At 42.8% G+C, this 25,462-nt stretch overlaps 1 protein-coding gene across 2 annotated transcripts in view; it reads right to left on the bottom strand.

Moving 5' to 3' along the window:
* The window catches only part of nexn (nexilin (F actin binding protein)), a 170,204-nt gene that overhangs the window by 143,801 nt on the left and 941 nt on the right, over positions 1-25,462 (bottom strand). The gene's annotated exons all lie outside the window — the stretch shown is intronic.

Below are 25,462 nucleotides of genomic sequence, written 5' to 3'. Positions count from 1 at the left end.
CATCCCTGCTCCTCTGATGCTGCTTGGCCTGCTGTGTTCATCCAGCTCTAAACCTTGTTATCTCAGAAATTCCCTGCTCCTCTGTCCCTGCTCCTCTGATGCTGGTTGGCCTGCTGTGTTCATCCAGCTCTACACCTTGTTATCTCAGATTCTCCAGCATCTGCAGTTCCTACTATCTCTGAAACAACTGTAGGTAGTGAGATGATTTTTTTTTCAACCCATCCCTATAGTAGCTACTGGAGATACTTGGTTGGAATGTTATTTCTCCAGCCTACCCTAAAGGCAGCATGTACCTTTTCAGTTTGATTTTTATATTTTCACGAGGAGGAATCCTGTATATATTTGCCTGAAAATATCGTGGTTATTTTTAATCGTTCTTCATGCTAGCTAATTCATCATTTCACAGGGAAGACATTCTGGCCTGGCACAAAGCCTGTTCGCCTATACTCATTTTGGTCTCTGAACTTCATTAGATTGTGGTGCATCAACACCTTGAATTTAAAACTCTCATCCATCCTCTCCTATCCCTCACCCCATCCTCCCTCTGTAATGTCCTTCGCTCCCACAGCCCACTTGAGATCTCTGTGCTCCTGTGATGGCATTCCCGTGTGCACCATTGATCTTCAACTGTCAAGACCAGAGGTTCTGGAATTCCCATTATAAACCACACTGTCTTCTCTCACTCCTTTAAACTTACCTCTTTGACCAATCCTCTGGTAATTTGTCTTAATATCTCATAAAGTCATAGTCATACAGCATGGAAACAGATCCTTCGGTCCAACCAGTCCATGTTGACCATAATCCTAAACTAAACTAGTCCCACCTGCCTGCTCCTGGTCCATATCCCTCCAAACCTTTCCTATTCATGTATTTATCCAAGAGTCTTTTAAATGTTGTAACTGTGCCCAAGTCCACCAATTTCTCAGGAGGTTCATTCCACATGTGAACCACCCTCTGTGTAAAAAAACTGCCCCTCATGTCTTTTTAAAATCACTCTCCTCCCACCTTAAAAATATACTCCTTAGTCTTGAAATCCCCCACCCTAGGGAAAAGACACCCACCATTAACCCTATCTTTACCCTTCATGATTTTATAAACCTTTATAAGGTCACCTGTCAAACTCTTGTGCTCCAGTGAAAAAAGTTCCAGTCTATCCAGCCTTTCTTTACAACTCAAACCTTCCAGACCAGGCAACATCCCAGTAAATTTCTTCTGAACCCCCTCTAGCTTAATAATATCCTTCCTATAATAGCATGACCAGAACTGGCCACAGAAGAGGCCTCATCAATGTCCTGTACAACCTCAGCATGACTTCCCAACTCCTATACTCAAAGGTCTGAGCAATGAAGGCAAGCGTGCTAAATGCCTTCTTCACCACTCTGTCTACCCGTGACACAAATTTCAAAGAATATGTACCTGATTCCCTAGGTCCCTCTGTTCTATGACACGACCCAAGGTGCTACCATTTCATAAAAACCAAAAGAACTACGGATGCTGTAAATCAGGAACAAAAACATAGTTGCTGGAAGGGTCCTCCTTCTGAGGAAGGGTCACCGGACCCGAAACTTTAACTCTGTTTTCTCCTTCACAGATGCTGCCAGACCTGCTGAGCTTTTCCAGCAACTTTGTTTTTGCTTCCATTTCATGTCAAATTTTCTTTTGTTCATGTTTCTTTCAAGTCCTTTGAGCTGTGGTAATGCTGTCACATAAAAGCAACTTCTTGTTTGCCAAAAAAAAGGCCTCTTCAAAGGTATGGAGAATACAAACATACATACGAAGAAGAATCAAGAGTCAAGCTGGGTCTGCCATTCAACATTGTGGATGTACCTGTACCAGAAGGTCTGCAGAAGTCCAAATAGGTTTACCACCACCTTTAAAAGGGCAATTAGGGATGGGCTACAAATACTGGCCTCACCAGAGATACCCACAGTCCATGAAACAACAAGAAAGGTCATTGCTGGTGTTTTTCTTCCATTTAAACCTCCTCACATGTTTCATCATTTAACTCTATCTATATGAACTTATTTTCCCTTCTCCCACAAGTATTTTTTGAGCTTTCTTTTAAATGCAACCTTAACGCCTATCTTCTGATTTCTTTTTACTGCTATATGGCCACTGGCTCTACATGTTCTGACCTTAGTTATATAATTACTGCACTGTACTTTATCAAAGGTCTTTGGAAATTCAAATATATAATTTCTACAATATTACCCTATGCAATCTTACTGCTACTTCTACAAAGAATTCAATCAGGTTGGTAAAGCATAACTTTACTTTTGGAATCCTTGCTGACTACTTTGTATTGTATTTCCTGTTCCTATATTTTTCATTGCATCTTTTGATATGAGTTTGCCACTAACATGGTGGTTTGCCTCATGAGCTCTGCTGATGTTATCCCGTGTAACATAGGAAACTGGCATGTATATCATGGTGTTGAAAAATCCAGTAGACATTTATTACAACTAAATATTAGGTACAAATATTACATTCTTCAGGCACATAAGTGTCTGGGCTAAAATTAAGCGATAAGTTTACAACAGAGGAGCATGTTTCTAGTAGAGTATCATGCTTTAGCTGATCTGAGGTAAGATGGAGTCTGAGAACTTTATAGCCTCAGGTTATATACAATGATGCAGAAATGATATCAGGAGTGCGTTTCTTTAAGTTACAGTAATATACTGACCATGGGACATAACACATCTTTGAATAAGCACTTAATAATCTTTCCTATTACTAAAGTTAATGTAATTGGATGACTTAAGTTCCACATCCCTATCTCCCTTGATAAATACAGGAATCATATTTGCAATCTGGCTTTCCTCTGGCATTATTCCTTTTTCTAATTATTTTGTATGGAAACAGTATGTTTGTTATCTTTTCATAAATATTATGGGTATATCAATCATTTTACATTGAATTAGCTAATTAATTATAACTTCCCTTTCTATCATTAACACATTTTTTTGATCAAATCTAATATTATAACCGCTATGTTAGTCTCTCTCATCTCTATCATCAATGCTGAGGTAAAATAACTACCTAGAAGTTTAGCATATATATAAATTATGCCTGTTCTTCCCTGTTTTGTTTTGTTATTTATGTATATAGAGTCATAGGGTTATGGAGTTGTACAGCATGGAAACAGACCCTTCAGTCCAACTCGTCCATGCTGACCAGATATCCTAAATTAATCTAGTCCCATTAGCCAGCATTTGGTCCATATCCCTTTCAACTCTTCCCATTCATATACCCATCCAGATGCCTTTTAAATGTTGTAACTGTACCAGCCCCCACCACTTCCCCTCTAACATCCTGGTGGGGGCTAGTACATCCTTGTAAACCTTTTCTGAACCCTTTCAAGTTTCACAACATTTTTCCTATAGCATGCAGATGTTATTATTTTATGATCCTTGATAGTCCGATTATTTAGTTTTCCCTTACTTTAACATCATTCTGAACTGTTCTGTATTCCCATTCATCAATCTCTTGTTTAATCGTTATCTTTAGTTACAATGTTGCTGTATTATCTATATATTTGTGGTGTGAAATTGGTGGCTTTTATGTCAACAAATATATCTAGTTTATTTTTCCTCATTCAACTCTCATCCCTTAATTTATTTAGCATTTATCTTAAACACATTATGTTGTGATCACTATTACCTTAATGATCCCAAATTCTGAATTGCCATCGAGATTACTGTATGCATTACCCGTGGGTCCCAAACAGAAGGTTGTGAATTCAAATCTCAGCTCACAATGTCTAGACTGAAATGAGTGATAAGGGAACATTGCATGGTTAGAAGTGCAGGTTTTTTTTAAGTAAGACGTAAAGATTAAAGATTTTTCAACATTTTCAGGTGAATGTAAATGAACCCAAGGTATTATAGTGAAGTGGGAGTTGTTTAGCTGGTCAGTTGGCTGGACGGCGATAATAGAATGATGCCAAAAACAGGTCAGTTCCTGCACTGACTGAGATTACCATGGACAATGCTCCTTCTCAACCTGCCCTTCACTTGAGGCATGGTGACCCTCAGGTTAAACTACCACCAGCTCTCTCTCACACACTCTCTCTCTCTTTTGAATGTGAGAGTAGGACTACTGAAATATGGAAGAGGTATCCTGGTTAAACCTAACCCTCAACTAACTTGATAAAGCAGATTATCTGTTTGAACAAAGAACACAGAACAAAGAACAAAGAAAATTACAGCACAGGATCAGGCCCTTCGGCCCTCTAAGCCTGCGCCGATCCAGATCTTCTATCTAAACCTGTCACCTATTTTCCAAGGATCTGTATCCCTCTGCTCCCTGCCCATTCATGTATCTGTCTAGATACATCTTAAATGACGCTATCGTGCCCGCCTCTACCACCTCCGCTGGCAATGCGTTCCAGGCACCCATCACCCTCTGCGTAAAGAACTTTCCACACATATCTCCCTTAAACTTTTTCCCTCTCACCTTGAAATCATGACCCCCTAGTAATTGAGTCCCCTACTCTGGGAAAAAGCTTCTTGCTATCCACCCTGTCTGTACCTCTCATGATTTTGTAGACCTCAATCAGGTCCCCCCTCAACCTCCATCTTTCTAATGTAAATAATCCTAATCTACTCAACCTCTCTTCATAGCTAGCACCCTCCATACCAGGCAACATCCTGGTGAACCTCCTCTGCACCCTCTCCAAAGCATCCACATCCTTTTGGTAATGTGATGACCAGAACTGTATGCAGTATTCCAAATGTGGTCAAACCAAAGTCCTATACAACTGTAACATGACCTGCCAACTCTTGTACTCAATACCCCGTCCGATGAATGAAAGCATGCCGTATGCCTTCTTGACCACTCTATTGACCTGCATTGCCACCTTCAGGGTACAATGGACCTGAACACCCAGATCTCTCTGTGCATCAATTTTCCCCAGGGCTATTCCATTTACCGTATAGTTCGTTCTTGAATTGGATCTTCCAAAATGCATCACCTCACATTTGCCTGGATTGAACTCCATCTGCCATTTCTCCACCCAACTCTCCAATCTATCTATATTCTGTTGCATTCTCCGACAGTCCCCTTCACTATCTGCTACTCCACCAATCTTAGTGTCATCTGCAAACTTGCTAATCAGACTATCTATACCTTCCTCCAGATCATTTATGTATACCACAAACAACAGTGGTCCCAACACGAATCCCTGTGGAACACCACTGGTCACAGTTCTCCATTTTGAGAAACTCCCTTCCACTACAACTCTCTGTCTCCTGTTGCCCAGCCAGTTCTCTATCCATCTAGCTAGTACACCCTGGACCCCATGCGACTTCACTTTCTCCATCAGCTTACCATGAGGAACCTTATCAAACGCCTTACTGAAGTCCATGTATATGACATTTACAGCCCTTCCCTCATCTATCAACTTTGTCACTTCCTCAAAGAATTCTATCAAGTTGGTAAGACATGACCTTCCCTGCACAAAACCATGCTGCCTATCACTAATAAGCCCATTTTCTTCCAAATGTAAATAGATCCTATCCCTCAGTATCTTTTCCAGCAGCTTCCCCACCACTGACGTCAGGCTTACCGGTCTATAGTTGCCTGGATTATCCTTGCTACCCTTCTTAAACAAGGAGACAACATTAGCAATTCTCCTGTGCTCCGGGACCTCACCCGTGCTCAAGGATGCTGCAAAGATATCTGTTAAGGCCCCAGCTATTTCCTCTCTCGCTTCCCTCAGTAACCTAGGATAGATCCCATCCGGACCTGGGGACTTGTCCACCCTAATGCCTTTTAGAATACCCAACACTTCCCACCTCCTTATGCCGACTTGACCTAGAGTAATCAAACAGCTATCCCTAACCTCAACATCCGTCATGTCCCTCTCTTCAGTGAATACCGACGCAAAGTACTCATTAAGAATCGCTTTCATTTTCTCTGACTCCTCGCATAACTTCCCTCACTTGTTACCTCACTTTGAGGGAGGCAATGGCCTAGTGGTATTATCGCTGATTATTAATCCTGAAACTCAGCTAGTGTTCTGGCGGATAACAAGGTGTAGAGCTGGATGAACACAGCAGGCCAGGCAGCATCAGAGGAGCAGGAAAGCTGACGTTTTGGGTCTGGACCCTTCTTGGGACCTGGGTTCAAATTTTTTAAACCAACCTGTTCAGAACACAAGAGGCCCCAGGTCTGCTTTTTTTTTTAAATTTAAACTTTTTCTAATCAACCCATTCAGAGATGTTATTACACTCCACTGGAGCAGGTGGGATTTGAACCTGGGCCTTCTGGTCAAGGGGGTAAGGACAGTCTCACTGCACCACTACCATGTGTACTCTAATTGGGGAGTTGAACCCTGGTCTTGCACATTACAGGCAGAGACACTGATCTCTATACAAACAAGGAAGTGAAGGGTTCAGGTGATGAGTTCCAGCTGGGCAGGCCATTGTCTGTTATCAAGAGAACTCATACTCAGTGATCTCCACAGAGAGATTAACCAGTGCTTCCTCATGGACCTTGTAGGGGTTATCACATCTACATATGTATTGAATCCTAAGCCATAGCAGGGTAACAGAAATGTAATTAATATATAACCCTGTTAAAGTTTTGAGTCTGCTATGACGCTTTAACAGAACTGAGAGGAGTTGGAAAGTAATTTTTTTTTTCAAGAGAAACAGATGGTGAAGCTGCCCAGAGCAGAAGACAAAGGGAGTACTAATGGGGGTAAGTGAGTGATTGTGATATAAAATACGTGCAAGTGGTAAGTGTGAAAGTAGAAAATGCATTCAGTCTGTTGGCAGGAAACCATCGAGACACAATGTGGGGTGGGACAGGGGGTGGGGTCTGTGGAGTTGTCATCAAAATGGAGAACGGTGCTCATGCTCGAAGCCATCGATGTTGAGGGGAAATGTACCTTGTATGGCCTAAGGCCCTGTCACCCACAGTAGGAGAAATCTTCATGGCTGAGGAAAAAGGAGGACATATCAGAAGCACCCTAGTAAGAGGTGGAACCATTGGAACAGATGTCAATGTAACACTTTTCACTGTACTTAGGTACTTGTGACAATATTAAATAAAACAGAAAACATGGGAGTTCAAGTTAAAGGGGAAGTTGTTCAATGTGAGGATGAGCTCAGCCAGGTGAAGGAGGGTCGTAGTGGATGGGAACTGTTCAGGCCTCTTTTCAAGGAAGAAGTGGGGAGCCTTTAGACCGTCCTGATGGGGAATGGACAGTGTGGTCCAGTGCAGGAGCTGCTGCATTCTAGAAAAGTTCAACTCAAGCTGGAGGAAGGGCCCCTCATTTACCACTGAGGTACTTTACAGCCTTAGGATTCAAGATCGGATATAACTTCAGAGCATGAGCTCGGTCCTCCATTTCATTTGCGAACCCCCAATCCCTAGCCCCCTGAGTGTTGTTGGATTTGCTCTCAGCAGACCAGACACATTTTCTCCCCGTGAGCACCCTCACCATTTGTTCCACTCACTCCTCCGTCTCCTTCACACGCTGCATCCCCCCAACCCCGCCAACAGCACAAAAAAAATCACCATTTTCCAGCCCAGAAAGAGGAGTCATCTCAGACTCAAAATGTTAGCCCTGTTTCCTCTCTCCATGGATTTTTTTTTATTTGTTCGTTCACAAGATGTAAGTGTTGTTGTCTCAGCTAGCATTTATTGCTAATCCTTAAGTGCCCAGAGGGTAGTTAATAGTCAACTGTATTGCTATAGGTCTGGCTCCACATCTCAGACAAACCGAGTGAGGATAGCAGAGACAGCAAGGTGCAGGGCTGGATGAACACAGCAGGCCAAGCAGCATCATAGGAGCACTTTCCTTTCTTAATGGACAGTAGTGAACTAGATGGGCTTCTTCCCCATGGGGATTCAAGATCCACCATGGCGGGATTCAAACCTGAGCCTCCAGGACAGTGCCTGGTTAGCTGGGTTGACAAGCTAGTGATAATACCACTAGGCCATCACTTCCCCATGCTGCCAGAGCTGCTGAGTTTCTCCAGTATTTGCTGTTTTTATTTCAGATTTCAAGCATCTGCAGTATTTTGCTTTTACTAAACTAAAACTTTGAACTACAGTGTCAGCATTGTGTTTGAATATTGCAACATATGTTACAAAAAACAACAGGCCCTTCAATCCTGTCCAACACTCCCAATGACTGGAGCATCATGACTAGAACCTTATATCCTCACCCACACCTCTATCCTTGCTGCAGAGGGCAGTGGAGGAGACGTCTTTGAGTGTATTTAAGACAAAGATGGCGAGGTTCTTAATTGGTAAGGGCATCAAGGATTATGGAGAGAAGGCAGAAGAGTGGAGTTGAGGCTCGATGGGCTGAATGGCCTGATTCTGCTTCAGAATGTTATGGTCCTATGGACTGCCAACCAGGTCACTGACACAGAGAATCACATTCATCAACCTAATGAACCTTCCAAGTCTCAGTACAAAGTGTCAGTCAGCCATTCTAGCCTGAGGCTAATTGATTGTACCCCTCAACTAAACTGTACACAAGTTCTTTTCCAGCTTGGCTCACTGGATGGCAATTAATCTGATCCTGATCTATCCCAGTGCTGCTGAGCATTGAGAAGGCAACAGACAGGGTGACGTCTAAGGTACTGAGTTGAACGATCACCAGGTCCCTGAGGGGGGAAAGTCTTCTCACAAATCTTAGAACTTGAGCGTTGAAGCTGTTCATCTGATGATAAAGGCAGTCAAGGCTTAATACGACTCAAGTAGGTAGTTGCCTCACTGTTCCATCATCAGATACTAACTATACGTGGCAGCTGCAGAGGACAACTGAAGTGTCTAGTTATTTTTTTTTCCTTTATTCATTCACAGGATGAGGGCCTTGCTGGCTAGGCGGCATTTATTGCTCATTCCTAATTGCCCAGAAGGCAGTTAAGAGTCAAACACATTGCTGTGGGTCTGGAGTCACATGTAGGCCAGACCAGGTAAGGATGGCAGTTTCCTTCCCTAAAAGGCATTAGTGAGCCAGATGGGTTTTTCCAAAACATTGACAATGGATTCATGATTATCATTAGACTCTTAATTCCAGATATTTATTGAACTCAGGTCCCCGGGACAATATCTGGGTCAACAGTCTAGTGATAATACCACTAGACCATCGCCTCTCCTTATTTAAAGTAAAGTTAAAGTTGCCATTTTTTACCAGACCTGAGGCCTGCTCTCTCATTAGGGAGAGATGACTGCTGTATAGTCATTAGACATAGACATTAGGACTGGGGTCAGACTTGGTGAATCAGTTTGCCTTTCTCTGTCAGACATTTGGCTCTGGTCTCAACTCCACTCTCACCTGTCTCCCCCTCCCCATAATCCAAAACTTTTGTCTATCAAAAATCTAACTCATCCTCAAATAAAAATCAATGAGCTGCTCAGCCTCCATTGTCTTCAGGGGGAACAGAATTCCACAGATAAATTACCCAGTGTATCTGTGGAATTCTTTACCGGAAAAAGATTATTGAGGCTGGGGCTTTTAGAATATCTAGGGCTGAGGTAGACTGAAATTAAGGTAAACACAGGAATGTGAACTTGAGAATTACCAGACCAGCCATAATCTCATTGAATGGTGGAACAGACTTGATGGACTGAATGGCTTGTTTCTGCTCCTATCTTTATAGACTTTGACAGAACAAAATTCTCCTGATCTTCATCTTAAAGGGGAGACCTGTTACTCTCAAGCTGTTTCCCTGAGTTCTAGTCTTCCCCCAAAACAGAAAATATTATCCACCCGATCAAGTGCCCTCAGGTTGTGTTTCAATAATATCATCTCTCATTCTTCTAAACTCCAATGGGTACAGGACCAACCAGTTCAATCTTTCTTTTTAAGATAAACCCTTCATTCCAGGAATGAGTCAAGTGAGTCTAAACTGCTCCTAATGCAATTATATCTGCAAACAGTGTTAGTTCTACAGTTCTTTCATTTTCTAATCTGTACATGAGATGCAGGCAACTCAGGCAAGGCCAGAATTAGTTGTTCATCCCTAACTGCCCCTTAAGAAAGTCTTCACAAGCCACTTTTTTCAACTGTTGCTGCCAATATTGTGTAGGCACACCCATATTGTTTCACAAGTCAGACTTGGCAACAGTAAAGGGCAGCACAGTGGCTCAGTGGTTAGCAGTGCAGCAGTGCAGTGCCAGGGACCCAGGTTTGAGTCCACACTTGGGTGACTGTCTGTGTGGAGTTTGCATATTCTCCCTGTGCCTGCATGGGTTTCCTCCCACAGTCCAAAGATGTGCAGCTTAGATGGATTGGCTACGTTAAATTGCCTGTAGTGTTCAGGGATGTGCAGGCTAGGTGGGTTAGCCTTGGGAAATGTAGGCTTACAGGGATAGGGCAGGGGGTGTAGGTCTGGGTGGAATGCTGTTCGGAGGGTCGGTATGGGCTGAATGGCCTGCTTACACACTGTAGTGATTCTATGAATATAATTCTAAGTCAGGAAGGTATAAGGCTAGGAGGGGAACTTGCAGGTGATGGTGCTCCCATATATCTGCTGTCCTCGTTCTTCTGGTAATAAAGTTTGTGGATCTGGAAGGTGCATTGAAAGACTCTTGACAAGTTTCTACAATGTATATTGTATGTGGCAAATGCGATTTGCCAGTGGAGGAGTTTAAGAAGGTAAATGGAAAGGACTGCTATATCTTAGGTAATGTCAAGCTTCTTGAGTGTTGTTGAAATTGCTCTCATTCAAAGAAATATCACATCCCTGACTTGCACTCTGTAGAACTTTGGGAAATTACTTACTCCAGAATTCTCAGCCTTTGACCTGCTCTTGTAGGCACAGGATTTATATGGTTTGTTGAATCAACTTTCTGATGTATGGTAACCACCAGGGTGTTGACAGTGAAGCATCAATGATGGTAGTGTTATTGAATGTCAAGAGGAGATGGTTGGATTCTCTCTTGTTGAAGACAGTCATTGTCTGGCACTTGTGTGGCGCAACTGTAACTTGCCACTTACCAGCCAACTGGGGGCAATTAGGAAGGGGCATCAATTGCTGGCCTCGCCAGCGAAGCAGACACGCCAAGAAAGAATAAAACAAAGCCCAAGCCCCAATATTTTCCAGATCTTGTTGATTACAAACATGGACTGCTTCAGCATCTGAGGAGTTGTGAATGGTACTCAACACTGCGCAGTCATCAGCGAACATCCACATCTTTGACCTGATCATCGAAGGAGGTTCATTGATGAAGCAACTTTGGGTGTAGGTCATAATCTATATCCCATACCCTGGCATGGATTAATACTTTGTGAATAATGTGTGCACTTTCAACATATTCATTTTAAATCTCTTTGCATGCCTTTTAAATGGATTGGTCAATCAAGAAATGTTCATACATAACCATTGAGATTGGAACATTTCTGAGGCTCTGCATTTCTTTCATGTTATTGCAATTTCTTCTGCCACTGCTAGCATTAAATGATTTTCTATAGCATTGCTCATGGTAGTCTTGATGCTGGAGCCTGGCTATAATGTTCACAAACGTACAAAGAACAAGAGCAGGCCACTCAGCCCTTTCAGCCTGCTCCACCATTCATAATAGCAACTCTATATTCCTGCAAATTCACAGTAATTTTTCATCCCCTTGGTCATCAAGAATCTATCTACCTCTGTCATAAAAATATTTAAAGATTCTGCATCCAATGTCTTTTGAGAGGGAGAACTCCAAAGACTCATATCCCTCAGAGAAGAAATTACTCTTCGCTGTTTTAAGTAGTTACCTCCTTATTTTTAAAATTATGACCCCTAGTTCTAGATTTTTCTACAAGAGAAAATATCCTTTCGACATTCCCTGGTCAAGTTTCCCTCAGGATCTGATAGTGTTTCAATTAAGTTGCCTCTGACTCTTCTAAACTCCAGAGGATACAGGCCCAGCCTTTCCTCATAAGGTAATCCTCTCATTCCAGGTATTACTCTAGTAAACCTTCCCTGAACTTTTTTTTTCCCCGTTATTCATTAACAGGATGAGGGCGTCTCTGGCTAGGTAACATTTATTGCCCAGGAGGCAGTTAAGAGTCAATCCTAATTGCTGTGGGTCTGCAGTCACATGTAGGCCAGACCAGGTAAGAATGGCAGTTTCCTTCCCTAAGAGACATGAGTGAACCAGATGGGTTTTTCTGTCAATTGAAAATGGATCCATGGTCATCGTTAGATTTTCAATTCCAGATATTTTATTGAATTCAAATTCCACCATCTGCTGTGGCAGGATCTGACCCCGGCTCCTCAGAATGTTACCTGGGACTCTGGATTAACAGCCCAGTGATAATACCACTAGGCCATCGCCTCCCCCAATGCTTCCAATGCATTGACATCCTTCTGTAAGTATGGTGACCAATACTGTACACAGTACTCCAGAATGCAGTCTCACCAATGGCCTGTATATCTGAAGCATAATCTCCATATGCTTGCAATTAACCATAACATTCTATTAGCTTTCCTGATTCATGCACTGGGACACCCAGAACAGTTCAACCAGCCTGTCTCTCTAAAGCTCTGCACAAGAGATTGTGGTCTACAAAGCACATTTTCAGGTCTCCTGGAGGCAAATTGCTGATCAATGTTCCTGGCAGCGTTTAAATTTCTGGCTTCTGTTCACCCAGATGAGGCAGGGGTGCAGCTTTTCAGAAATCAGAGAACCAGCAGGAAATGAATTGATCTTTCTTCTGTTTATGTTTCAAATGTAGTTTTACAATTTTAGCAAGTGTGATATTTCAGGTGTGACTTAGGGAATGAGATAGATCGAGTCACACACATCATGTCCTGTTAATCATTTTTTTCAGTATATATTCCCTTGAGTTTGCAAGATCTAACTAAGGTGTTTACGACAGGACAAATAGAAAAAAATTATTAGCCTCTGGTAGAGGAATGAGTAGGACAATGAAGTGTAACCTTCAAAAATTAGAGACAGGTCATTTGATGTGATTTCTGGAAAGACTTCCCACAGAGGTGTGAAAATTTGGAATTCTTTCCCCAAAGGAATGTTAAAGGATCCATTCAGTCCAGACTCCCCATGAACATCACTGGATGTACTCGCTGGAAAACATTGTCCTTTATACATAAGGTCTAATTCCCCTGTCCTTTATACATAAGGTTTAATTACCCTGTCATTTTGAGTGCCTTGTTAGAAAAACTGAGGAAGGGTCACCAGACCCGAAACATTAACTCTGATTTTTTTCTTCACAGATGCTGCCAGACCCTACTGAGCTTTTCCAGCAACTTCTGTTTTTGTTCCTGATTTACAGCATCCGCAGTCCTTTCGGTTTTTAGAGAAATCTATCTGAAGTACACTATTACCAGTGCAGGCTGATATTCCCTTTAGATGTACCTTAAATCGGAATATGAACTCAATTTAAAATGGTTACAGGCTTCACGTCAATGAAACATCAGAGTAACGTGCACAGCTGAAAGTCAAGATTTCCTGACATGTCAGTTTAGTGATCATGTCTAATGGAATGATATTCAGACACACAGACTATTTTGGAAAGCTGATGTAGAAGGGCAGTGACAGCTATCTGATAGGAATGTTGACCCTGGTACAGATTGGTGCCTGACATTGCTGCTATTCATTTCTCTCATGACACCAGACAACTTAAATGAGCGACAAAGTCATAAGACGTCAGCAGATTATTTACAAACGTTTGTTTTCAGGAACGTAACATTTGTTTCACATTTTGGCTCCCTGTCCAATTATGTTTTAACATTAAAATTCTTGTCCCCTTGTTAACGTTCCTCTATTCGCTCAACCCTCCTGGTATTTGTAACCTCCTCCAGCCCTACAAACCATCAAGAATTTTGCATTGCTCCGATTCTGAATGTCCCCAGTTTTCCACTCCTTTCCATTGCTGGCCATACTTTGAGCTGCTTCAGCCCTTGGATCTGGAATTATCTCTCATAATCTCACTAGTCTTCTACCTTCTTTCTTTCAGATGCTCCTCAAAACCTATCTCTTTGGCGAAGAAATTTGTTCAACCATCCTGCTGTCTCCTGAACTGGCCCACTAATAAATGCTGTCTGATTACGCTCCTGAGAAGCATTTTGGGATGTTTTATTAAATTGGAGGTACTAGATCATTGTAAAAGGACATTAGTGAACCAGATGCGTTTTCCTTACAAGTAACAGTGGTTTCACTGCTAATTCCATATTTTTAATCAAATTTAAATTCCACCATCTTCCGTGGCAGGATTCAAGCCTGAGTCCCCAGAGCATGACAAGGATTTCTGGCTTGATAGTTTAGTGATAATACCGCTAGGCCATCACCTCCCCATGGCTCATCACAAAATAATGGACCTTTTGCTAAGTTGTTAAATGGGAGCTGGTGATATAGTGGTAATGTCATTGAACCAGTACCCCAGAACCCCAGGCTAATGTTTTGGAGACAAACACAGAGAATGCTGAAAACGATCTGTTGGTCTTGCAGCTTTTGTGGAGAGAGAAACAGAGCAAATGTTTTGAATCTGGTGCGACTATTCTTCATTTCAGTTCTGAGTCACCCCAGACCAGAAACATTAATTTTGTTTTCTCTCCACAGATGCTGCCAGATCTGTTGAGCTTCTCCAATATTCTCTGCGTTTGTTTCAGATTTCCCAGCATCCATGTGTTTTGCCTTTATTCTAATGTCTGAGGTTCTTGAGTAGATTTGTAGCTCAGGTTGTGGATGCTGTGGTTGGTTCATTAGTTCACCACCAAGCTGGTTCATTAGTTCGCAGACATTTCATTACTCTACTGGGTAACTTCATCAGTGCAGCCTCCAATGAAGCGTTGTTGTGTTTTCACAGTGCGTTCATCACAGACAACATGCTGAAATTACTGGACCTATGCCTCGTGACCCACTTTACCTTTAATAGCCAAATCTATGAACAAATCAACGGGATACCCATGGGGGTCACCTACCTCCGGACTAATAGCAGAAGGAGTGATGCAGAGACTAGAAAGCACGGCCCTTCTGCAAATCCAACCCAAACTATGGATCCGATACGTGGACGACACTTTCATCAAACGGACTAAACTAGAGGAGACACACCAACTAATAAATAACACTCTCACCGGCATTAAATTCACCAGGGAAGAAGAAAAGAATGAACAGCTCCCATTCCTGGATGTCATGATACAATGCAGGGCCAACGGGAAATTTCTGACAAAGGTACACAGAAAGGCCACGCACATGGATCAAGTCCTGAATTTAAACAGTAACCACCCCAACATCCACAAACGAAGTTGTGTGAAAATACTATTTAAATGAGCAACAACAACATTGCAGCAACCCAGAACTACACCAAAACAAAGAAGAATACCTCTACCAAGTATTTAAGGGCAACGGATACCCGAACAGCTGAATCTGACGATGCCTAATAAACAAACAACGACAGGAAGATACAGTACACCCTGACACACTCGTCACATTACCGTACATCAAGAAGATATCCAAACTGACCACAAGACTCCTACGACCTTTGGGCATCAGAGTGGCACACAACCCTACGTAAACTGCTAACTCGAACCAAAGACCCCTTAACCACTATGGACAGAACCAATATGATATACAAGATTCCATGCAAGGACTGCGACAAATATTACTTTGGACAGACAGGAAGGAAACTGGCCGCAAGAATACACGAACACCAGCTAGCAACAAAAAGACATGACTAATACTCACATGTCTCCATTCACACGGATAAGGAGAACCACCAGTTCGAATGGGACAACATTAGGATCCTAGGACAGGCCAAATAGAGACAAGCACGGGAATTTGTAGAGGTCTCATTCTCCACTAAGAAGGCCATCAATAAACACGTAGAATTAGACCCTACATATATGTACACACCACTGCGAAGCTATGCCAGAAAGGAGGTAATCTACTCCAACGGACCCCAGAGTTTAAATACCATGCGGGAAAACATAATAGCGCTTCATCGGAGACTGCATTTATTCTAATGTGCTGGAGACATGGATTTGAGCCCAAATGGTAAAACTGGAATTCAATTAAAAGCTGGTCTAATGATAACCATGTAACCATTGTTAATTATTATTAAAAACACCTGGTCCAAAAATATCCTTTAGCGAAGGAAATCTACCATCCTTATAATAAAACAAAGAACAGTGATGCTAGAGATCTGAAACCAACAAAAACAGAAATTGCTGGAGAAACTCAGCGGATCGAGCAATATCTATGGAGAGAGAAACAGAGTTGACATTTTGAGTTCAGTGACCCTTCTCCAGAACCATCCTTACCTGGTCTGGCCTACATGTGACTCCAGACCCACAGCAAAGTGGGCAATTAGGGATGGGTAATAAATGCTGACTCTTAACTGTTCCCTGTACAGTTAGGGAAAGGCAATAAATGCTGGCTGAGCCAACAATGCCCATAACCCATCAATGAATTAAAAACAGTTGTTGGAGTCTCTTTTTCAGACTCATCAAATTAAAGTTTAGCTGAAACATTCAACATTTTGGCAAAAGGTCCATTACTTAGCGATGAGTCATTAGGAGGTGATGGCCTGGTGGTATTATCACTAAATTATCAAGCCAGAAATTCTTATAATGCTCTGGGGACCCGGGTTTGAACCCCCACAGAAGATGGTGGAGTTTGAATTTGATTAAAAATCTGGGATTGGGAGTCTATGAAATCATTGTCACCCATCAGGAAAACCCACCTGGTTCACTGATGTCCTTTCGGGAAGGAAACTGCCATCCTTACCTGGTCTGGCCTACACGTGACTCCAGACCCACAGCAATGTGGTTGAGTCTTAACAGTCCTGTGAGCAATTTGGGATGGGCAATAAATGCTGGGCTAGCCAGTGATGCCCACATTCTGCGAATGAATAAAACATGTATCAAATCCACCCCACCTTTCTGGAATTTTTTGGATCAACAAGCAGTTCCCAGAGCTGCCCACACATAGCCCCAAACAGTCCCACTGCTTTATCATAGAATTCCTACACTGTTGAAACAGGCCCTTCAGCCCAACATGTCCACACCGACCCTTGGATCAATCCACCCAGGCCCATCCCCCTATAACCCACCTAATCTACACATCCCTGAACAATATGAGCAATTTATTATGGCCAACCCACCTAACCTGCACATCTTTGGACTGTGGGAGGAAACCAGAGCACCCAGAGGAAACCCACGCAGACACGGGGAGAATGTGCAAACTCCACACAGACAGTCACCCAGCGGTGGAATTGAACCCAGGTCCCTGGTGCTGTGAGGCAGCAGTGCTCACCACTGTGACATTTATTTATCTGTGAGTCCAGACATTGTGTTTCAGCAGGTGTTTCGACTTGAAAGGCATCCCAGTCCATGGCAATCATATCCTCAATAGACAATTAAATGGATTCACTGTCCATCATAAGTCAGTGGGAATCCCTTCCCTTGTCCCCACAAAGTCCAGTTCTGGTCTGTGTGCCTCCTCTTGAGATTAGCTAATGTGAGCTCAGACTTACAGTCATACCTTGAATCAGAAGGTTCATATAGATCAATTAAAGGTTGCCTTTACTCTGTGGTGCTCCAGTCCAGAGTCTGCAACACAGAATTCAGGGCTGACACCTACAGTATAGTACGAGGGGAGTGCAGCACTGACTGAGGTCTATCACTGGTTGAGAAACTACAATCAAAGATTTATCTGCGGTCTCATGTGGATGAAAAAGACCAAACAACACAATTCGAAGAAGGGCAGAGAAACTCTCCCCAGTGTCCAGTCCAATATTTATCCTTTGACCAAAATCACAAACAGAGAGTTTGAGTTCTGAGGAAGGGTCACTCAACCCGAAAAGTTAACTGTGATTTCTCTCCACAGATGCTACCAGACCTTCTGAGCTTTTCCAGCAATTTCTGTTTTTGTTTCTGATTTACAGTATCTGCAGTTATTTCAGTTTTTAATCACAAATGGAGAATTATTTGGTCAACATTTATAGCTCAAATCAATCCACCAAAAACTGCTTATCTAGTCATTTTGTAGAACTGTGCTGTGCATAAAATAGCCACCGTTGTTGTCTATAAAGCAACCTCTTTGGCGCACCTCAAGGAGTATGATACTGAAACCAGTCACCGGACTCAAAACATTAACTCTGTTCCTCTCTCTCTACAGATGCTGCCAGACCTGCTGAGATTCTCCCACACATTCTGCCTTTGTCTCAGATCTCCAACATCTGCGGTATTTTACTTTTACTGAGTGTGATAGTTGCTATGTGAATGCCAGTTCTTCCTTTCTTCAATTGGAGCGTTAAGAGAGGGACCTCGAAATGCAAACCTTTTAAGAGTTACTGTGCCTGACTTGTGTATGATGAGAGATAACATTCCTGAATGCACAGCACTCCTGTTCAATGTAAAAGTTAAACACGTCAGAAAGATCTGCAAAGGAATTATGAAAAGAACTGCTCTGCTACAAAACCTACTTTGGGTAGCAGACTATAAATGAACAGCCTGGTCCAGATAAAGACAGTGTTATGCATCAGAGAAGGTTTAAACAAACCAGTTTATTGGGGCAGCTAAGCTTCACACTCATCGCCTACTAATAGTTAAGGTGTAGACAATGGGTGCACAATAACAATAATGTTCTTGAGAATTTGGTGTCAAGGATTGCGAATCTTTTCTCTGGCACACCCATTTACAAATAACCATTTACTTCTTTCCACATTCCTTTCCATGGTCATCCCTTCTTCAAGTCTTTTGTCACTATAAATATTTTTCAAAATTTGTTTATGGGATGTGTTTGTCACTGGCTGGGCCAGCATTTCTTGCCCGTCCCTAGTTGCCCTTGAGAAGGTGATGGTGAGACGCCTTCTTGAACCGCTGAAGTCCACCTGCTTTTGATTGACCCACAATGCTAATAGGGAGGGAGTTCCAGGATTTTGACCCTGCAGCAGTGAAGAAACTGCAATATATTTGCAAGTCAGGATGGTGAGTGGCTTGGAGGGGAATTTGAACGTGGGTGGTGCTCCCATGTATTTGCTGCCCTTGTCCTTCTAGATGGAAGTGGTCGTGGGTTTGGAAGGTGCTGTCTGAGGATCTTTGGTGAATTTCCTCAGTGCATCTTGTAGATATTACACACTGCTGCTACTGAGCGTCGGTGGTGGAGGGAGTGGATGTTTGTGGATGCGATGCCAATCAAGCGGGCTGCTTTGTCCTGGATGGTACCAAGCTTCTTGAGTGTTGTTCGAGCTGTCCCCATCCAGACAAGTGGGGAGTATTCAATCACTCACCAGTATTCCTAGCTTCTCACTTGCTCTGTAGACACAGTACTCATATGGCTAGTCCAGTTCAATTTCAGATTGATGATAATCCCTAGGATGTTGATCATGGGGATTTATTAATGGTAAAGCTATTGAATGTCAAGGGGTGATGGTTTGATTCTCCCTCGTTGGAGATGGTCATTTCTTCGCATTTGTGAGATGTGAATATTATTTCAGCACACAGCTGGATATTGTCCAGGTCTTGCTGCATTCGGACCTAGACTGCTTCAGTTTCTGAAGAGTTGCAAATGGCACTCAGCATTGCATAATCATTATCAAACTTCCTCAGTTCTGACCTTATGATAGAAGGGAGGTCATCGATGAATAAACTGAAGATGTTTGAGCCTAGGACACCACCCTGAGGAAGTCCTGCAGAGGTGTTCTGGAACAGAACAATAGCCAGTTTCTCTGAAAGTGGAGTCACAGATAGACAGAGCAGTGAAGAAGGCTTTTGGCACACTGGCCTTCATCAGTCAGGGCACTGAGTATAGAAGTTGGGAAGTTATGTTGCAATTGTACAGGACATTGGTGAGGCTGCACTTGGTGTATTGTGTTTATTTTTGGTCACCTTGCTATAGGAAGGATGTTATTAAACTGGAAAGAGTGCAAAAGAAATTTACAAGAATGTTGCCAGGACTCAAAGGACTGAGTTATAGGGAGAGGTTGGACAAGCTAGAACTTCTTTAGAGTTTAGGAGACTGAGGGAGGATCTTATGGAAGTGTATAAGATCACGAAAGGCATGGATAGGGTGAATGCACTCAGTCTTTTTCCCAGGGTTGGGGAATCGAGGACTAGAGAGCATCAGTTTAAGGTAGGAGGGGAAAGAATACATGGGAACCTGAGGGGCAACGTTTTTACACAGAGGGTAGTACGTATATGGAATGAGCTGACAGCAGAAGTGGTTGAGGTGGGTACATTAACAACATTTAAAAGGCATTTGGATTAATACATGGATAGGAAAGGTTTAGAAGGATATGGGCGAAGTGCAGGGATGGCTATTTTGGTCAGCATGGACCCATTTGGGGTGAAGGGTCTGTCTCCATGTTCAAGGACTCTATGAGTCTATGACTCTTTGATACTACACTTGGTCGAATGCACCCTTGATGTCAAGGACTGTCATTCTAACCTTCACCTCTGGAATTCAGCTGTTTGGCCATGTTTGAACCAAGGCTGTAATGAGGTCAAGAGCTGAGTGGCCCTGGTAGAACCCAATTGAGGCATCAGTCAGCAAGTTATTACGGAGCAGGTGCTGCTTGATAACATTACTTATGACCCCTTCCATCATTTTACTGATGATCGAGAGAAGACTGATTGGGGAAGTAATTGACTGGGTTGGATTTGTCCTGCTTTTTGTGCACAGGACATACTTGGGCAATTTTCCACATTGTCGGGTAGATACCAGTGTTGTAACTGTACTGGAACAGCTTGGCTAGGGGAGCGGCAAGTTCTGGAGCACAAGTCTTCAGTACTATTGCCGGAATGTTGTGAAGGTCCATGGACTTTGCAGTATCCAGTGTCTCCAACCATTTCGTGATATCACGTGGAGTGAATCGAATTGGTTGAAGACTGGTATCTGTAACACTGGGGACCACTGGAGGAGGCTGAGATGGATCATCCACTCGGCACTTTTGGCTGAAGATTGCTGCGAATGTGTCAGTTTTACTTTTTGCACTGATGCGCTGAGCTCTTCCATCATTGAGCATGGGGATATTTGTGGAGCCTCCTCCTCCTCCAATGAGTTATTTAATTGTCCACCACCATTCACGACTGGATGTGGCAGGACTGCAGAGCTCAGATCCAATCCGTCGGTTGGGGGATCGCTTAGGTATATCTATCACTTGCTGCTTATGCGGTTTGGTACAGACGTAGTCCTGTTTGGTGGCTTCACCAGGTTGTCACCTTATTTACAGGTATGCCTGGTGCTGCTCCTGGCATGCCCTCCTGCACTCTTCAAAGCACTTCAAGTAACCGTACTGGTACTATCCCGTGTGTTAAATGTAATAGCATCTCAATTATTTCTACATTTCTATGCACTGAGGGATATCAATGCTGGTCTACTAATAAAATATTTGGAGCATCTATTTATATCACAGAGATTATCACAGAAATTTGCCTTGGGCATCTCCCATCAATTGCCATGATTTTATCCACGCTTCCCAAGATTTCGCACTACTGCTAAGCACCCATTCCTCCGTTCTATCTCACATCTCTGCCTCATCTATCCCTCCAGTCCAATGCAGTCTGAATTGGGCTCTCACTTTCACCCTCTGTAGACCTGAATCAATCTAAACTCTCACTAGGCCAGGTCTCATTCTCCCATCCCCCTGTGCTTCCAGTCTGGCGCAGACGCCAGTTTTAAAATTCTTATCTTAATGTTCGAATCACTTCGTGGCCTCTCCTTGATTCTGTAACCTCTTTGAATCACTTTGTGGCCTCTCCTTGATTCTGTAACCCTCCCAGAAAACTCAACATTTCTCCAAATCTAGCCTCGTGCACATCTTCAGCATCCTTCAGCCCATCATTGCTACCTGTGCCATCCAGGTCAAAACCTATAGAATTCCCACCATAAAAATCTCCACCATCCAAGCTCTCTCTCCTTATTTGCTACAGTTTAAACCGAGCACCTAGTCATCTACACCAACATAGCCCTCTGTGGAACTGGTGAAATTATCTTTGATAATGTCTCTGTGTAGTACCTTGGGTTATCCCCCCCACCATGTTAAAGATAACGTCTCATCCACAGGACTGCCTGAGGAGGTTGAAGAGGAATTTGCAGAGTAATTTATGCTCTTTAACTCGCCTGGCTTTTCCCATTGTCTTTGGTTACAAGCTGGAACCTGAGAGATGATGCGAGGGTGGAGCAGACATGTGAGGAGCAATAAATAAGAAGAGTTTAGCTGCAATAGCCTAGCAACAGGGCCAGGCTGAATGGAACAGCTGGCCTGGACCTCCATGCCAGTTTTTTATTTTCATATTAACAAGTGCCAAACAAATCCAAGTTGTTGTTAGAACAGTTTAATACATCAAAATGTGATGTATAAATATTGCTGTAAATGGCACAGCTTCAATTAAAGAACACGTTGAGTTCTGATCAAGTGCCTTAGCCGAGGCGTACTTTAAATTAAAGAAAATGATCAAATATTTTCAACAAAATCTCGTCTCCCAGGTCCATTGTAGGTCAGAGGAAAAGTAGGCCATTCAACCCATTGAGTCTGCTCCGCCACTCAATAAGATCATGGCTGATCTGATAATCCTCAACTCCACTTTCCTGCCATTTCCCCTTAACCCTTGATTCCCTTACTGATTAAAAATCTGTCTATCTCAGCCTTGAATATGCTTAACGACCCAGCTTTGACATCTCTGTGGTGAAGAATTCCACAGATTCACTGCTCTCTCAGAAGAAATTCCTCCTCATCTCTGCCTTAAATGGGCAATGTTTTATTATGCCATCGGGTCCTAAACTCCCCGACAAGAGGAAAGAATAATTCTGCATCTAGCCTGTCAAGTCTCCTAAGAATGTTTTATGTTTCAATAAGGTTGCCTTACATTCTTCTGTATTCCAATGAGTACAGGCCCAACACACTTAACCTTTTTAAATAAGACAGTCCCTCCATACCTTGTATCAGCCAAGTGAACCTTCTATGGACTGCCTCCAATGTTAAGATAGTTTTCCTTAGATAAGGGGCCCAAAACAGTATTCCACCTCTGGTCTGACTAGTTTCAGCAAAACCTCTGTACTTTCATATTCCATTCCTTTGGAAATAAAGGCCAACATTCCAATTACTTTCCCTTTCCTATTACATACTGGATCTGAATATTAGCTTACTGTGATTCATGCATGAACACTGTCAAACCCCTTTATTCTGTAGCTTTCTGCAGCCTTTCTCCTTTAAATTCTTCTTGCCAAAGTGCCTAACCTCATATTTTTCCCACCTGCCAAGATTTTGCCCATCACTATGTCATCCCCATCACTAGCGTTCCACTCGTTTTTGTCATCACCAACAAAGCAACAGTACAATCACTTACCTCATCCAAGTCATTAATGTATATTGTACATAATTATGACCCAGCTCTGACCCCTGTAGACCCCTACTCCAGGTTGCCACCCTGAAAATGCCTCCCTTATCTTAACTCTCTTCCTTCCTTTAGATAACCAATCCTTGCTGATATACCACTTTCAACACAATGGCTCTTATCTTATTAAGTCGCTAACATGCAGTACTTTATCAAACACCTTCTGAAAATCCAAATATATTACATATTATATTTACTCTTTCCCCTTTATCTATCCTGCTTGTTACCTCCTCAAAGAATTCTAGTAAATGTGTCAGGCATGATTTGCCCTCTATGAAGCCATGCTGACTCAGCTTGATAATATTATGTATTTCTAAATGCTCTGCTATTTACATCCTTTATAATAGACTGTTAACATTTACATAATAGCATAATAAGCTGTGACCCATAGTTACCTGCTTTTTGTGTTCTTCCCTTTTTAAATAAAGGTGTTACATTGACAATTTTCCAGTCATCTGGGACTCTTCCAGAATCTATGGAATTCTGGAAGATTACTACCTGTGTATCCACTATCTCCGTAGCTAGTTCATTCAGTATGCTAGAATACATCCCATCGGGTCCAGGGGACTTACCAAACTTTAGCCCCATTAGCCTCCCTAGCACTTTCTCTCTCGTGATAGTTATTGCATTTATTTCTTCTCCTCCTTTTGTCCCTTGGCCTCTTGAACCCTGAGGTGAAGCCCCACATGGCCAAGAGTCAAGGCCCGGTGCTGATGGGAGGATATGTGCCAGCATGGACGGGGTTGGAAGACTGCTGTTCTGAACATTTTCTTTCCTCCTTTTTGCAATGTATTCCGAAAATCTGCAATGCTGGACTTTTCACTTTCTCAGTTTTCCTAAGGACTGTAGCTGACAAAGCTGTACCTAGGAATCTTTGTACCTAAGATGGCGCTGTAAGCAGTCACTCGTACACTTTTCACTGAATTCGTTTGAGCACGTGACAACAAAACTAATTCTAATTCTGATTACTTCCAAACATATTCAGAAGCCAGTCGGCCAAAAAAAAAAGACATTAAAACAGAACCATCCTGCACTTGGATTGTATGTTATTGTTTCCACTTGATGCTTAGCTGAGTTTCCAGTATCGTGCCTCTGGGCACATCACCCAGCCTGGCACACTGAGGGGCTACAACATCATTGGAGGTGCTCGCTGTGAAATGCAATGTTAAACTAAAAGTCCTGTCTTGCCCACAGCATTGTCTCAAAGGAGTATGGGGCATGGGGTTGTTGGGAGGGGAGGTTCTGTGGGCTGCCCTAGCTAACCTATATCCCTTAACCAGAATCACTAAAGTAAAACAGATGATCAGGTCATGATAACATGTTTTAGTCAATAGGAGCTGCCACATTATAACAGAGAATATAGCTCAAAATAAAAAACTTCATTCACCCTAACACAATTTGGGACATGAAAGGTGCTATATAAATGCACATTCTTTTTTTCTCATTTATTTTGCACAGCACAAATTGAGCGAATCAATTCGGGGTTGGCAGACACGGCCAGAGATAGTTTGTACAATAAACGAAGCCGTTCCACGAGGTTTGGCGGAGAGTTGTGGAACTGTCAATCAGCGGCAGGGGAAAGGCTAGGAGCTGGGTCGAACTCACAAACGAAACATGGTACAGAGCGGGCAGCAATCTCCAACCCTGAATCTCACCGGATTCCGTTCAAAACAACAAATGGGGGGAATGAAGTGAAACCCAGGACGGGACTTTAACCACTCCCACCGGCTTTCCAAAGTACCACACACCAGGTCGGTGGGGCTGCTGGCGAGAGATGGGAATCTTTAAATAAAATGTGCATGCCTGTGTCTGAGTTTCTCTGTGTGTGTGTGTATCAGTGTGCCTAGCGTCTGTGTGTTCCTGACTGTGTATGTATGTGTTGGAAGTTGTGTCTCTGAGTATGTGAGTGTATCTATTTTTGCGTGCGCCTGTGTCTGAGTGTCTGCGTATATGTCTCCGTGTCTCAGTGTATGTGTGTGTGTCTCTCTCTCTCTGACTGGAGTGTGTCTGTGTATACACGAGAGTGTCTGAGAGTGTCTCTCTGATTGTGTGCGCGCCTGAGTGTGTCTAAGTGTGTGTCTGTGAGTGTGTCTCATTCTGTGTCTCTGAGTGTGTGCGTGTGTGCCAGTGTCTCTCTGAGTGTGTCTGTGTGT

This window comes from Rhincodon typus, chromosome 10 (assembly GCF_021869965.1).
Source record: "Rhincodon typus isolate 14 chromosome 10, sRhiTyp1.1, whole genome shotgun sequence".
Taxonomy (NCBI): domain Eukaryota; kingdom Metazoa; phylum Chordata; class Chondrichthyes; order Orectolobiformes; family Rhincodontidae; genus Rhincodon; species Rhincodon typus.
Note: the sequence above shows the minus strand (reverse complement) of the source record. Positions and strands in the feature narration are given on the sequence as shown.